Here is a 774-nt window from a genome sequence, read left to right as displayed (position 1 = left end):
TCCCTGCCAATAACTCCAAGATATGGCATGGACCCTTATTCTGACTGGCCAGCCCATGTGGCCAAGTTTATAATTCATCTACTTCATTATGTCTTTTCCATCTTCTCTCTCCCCTTGTGGTCCTCAGACTCTGAGCCCCAGAATTGTAACCCTCCCTGCCTCTCTTCTGCTCAGCTATTAGGCTGTCAGCATCTTTATTCAACCAATAGTTTTAAATCAAGGAGCAAGGTCACATAGCATCACTTTGTGTACCTGCAGGTTCTCTCAAGGCTTTGGGGGTTAGTATTTAGCATTACAATACATAGCAAAAAAGACCAGACAGACCTCAAGGAAATTTATCATCACTAATCCCAGCAATAGACCTGGGATAGCTAAGCCTCCATACCCCAGGCACTGGGCTGTCAACTGGAGTATTCCAAATGAGGCATCTAAACAGCCAAGAGCTGTGTCTTCTAGCTTCCTCCTGCACAGCATCAACACCCCACAGGCTTCTGGGATCAGGGCAGAGCCAGAACCCTGACAGTTCTTCTGTTAGCTGGGAAGGCAGTGACTGCATCTATTCTTGCGCATGCCCAACTGGCCAGGAAGAACGACGCTGCAACAGGATCCTTCTGCACACGTTTATTGGGAGAGCTTGATTGTAGAGGCGAAGAGAGACCCCAAGCCCAGAACTGGTGCTGCTTATATAGGCCTAGGAGAGGTGTTCTCTCTCATCTGATTGGTTAACGTGTCTCTCATCTGATTGGTTAACTTTGGATAATTCTCAAAACCTCA

Source organism: Mus caroli, chromosome 7 (genome assembly GCF_900094665.2).
Source record: "Mus caroli chromosome 7, CAROLI_EIJ_v1.1, whole genome shotgun sequence".
NCBI lineage: Eukaryota > Metazoa > Chordata > Mammalia > Rodentia > Muridae > Mus > Mus caroli.
The sequence above is the reverse complement of the archived record's forward strand: the minus strand, read 5'-3'. Positions refer to the sequence as shown.